The sequence below is a fragment of the Nannospalax galili genome, unplaced genomic scaffold (assembly GCF_000622305.1).
Source record: "Nannospalax galili isolate Female #2095 unplaced genomic scaffold, S.galili_v1.0 C49763692, whole genome shotgun sequence".
NCBI classification, from domain to species: domain Eukaryota; kingdom Metazoa; phylum Chordata; class Mammalia; order Rodentia; family Spalacidae; genus Nannospalax; species Nannospalax galili.
In genome coordinates, this window is record NW_008481060.1 from 1,120 (window position 1) to 1,907 (window position 788).

The 788-nt window shown below is 36.0% G+C and overlaps 1 non-coding gene across 1 annotated transcript; it reads left to right on the forward strand.

Annotated features, from left to right (window-relative positions):
• The first annotated feature begins 256 nt into the window (after positions 1-256).
• Positions 257-387, forward strand: LOC115069167. Its single transcript, XR_003848448.1, has one exon.
• Positions 388-788: the final 401 nt, after the last annotated feature.

Sequence of the window (788 nt, forward strand, 5' to 3'; positions counted from 1 at the left end):
TTATTTCTGGTTTTTGAGCTAAGTCCCAGCTTGGCTTGGAACTTGAGACTTTCCTGCCTCAACCTCTGAAATGCTGATATTTCAGGTGTGCTACTGTGCCTGACTGAAAGAATATTAAAGTCTCTGCTATTATGAAATTATATTTTCATGCTAGTTAATTGAATTTGTTTTTTAGCTATACTCAAGTTGTGTGTTTGTCATGTAGTGATATGAAAATATTGTTGACTTAGTAAATAGTAAAGTTTTAGTTGTTAATTGGGAGACAGATACACAAATTGGGCGAAAATACTGCTCTAATTGTCACTGTATCTCCCAAGAATAAATTGCCTTTTGATGACCAGGACGAGTTGAGTGAAATCGTCATGGACAGATACGGGGCAGACAATTTTTCTTGGAATGTTCAGTCCCATCAAGTGAATGAATTCTTCCCTACTTCTAACTAGATTTGTGTCTTTTTTCCTTTTAGCCCTGGGTCTTGTCTTTTACAGTACCCTTCATCATCAGATAGAATCAGCGGCACACTACTTGAAAAGGTATATTCTAAAACAATTTTCCTTTTTGTTGTTTTTCGTTTGTTGTGAGTTAGGGCCTCACTAATTGAGCCAGGCTTGTTTTGAACTCACTATATAGCCCAGGCTGACCTTGAACTCTAGACAGTTCTGTCTCAGCCTCCCAAAGAACTGGACTTATAAGCAAGTACCACCATGTTAATTCTGATTATACTAAATTATAATAAAATAGTGCTTTTACTGATGTAATAGCTTACTTAGATTCAAGTTCTATTTTCA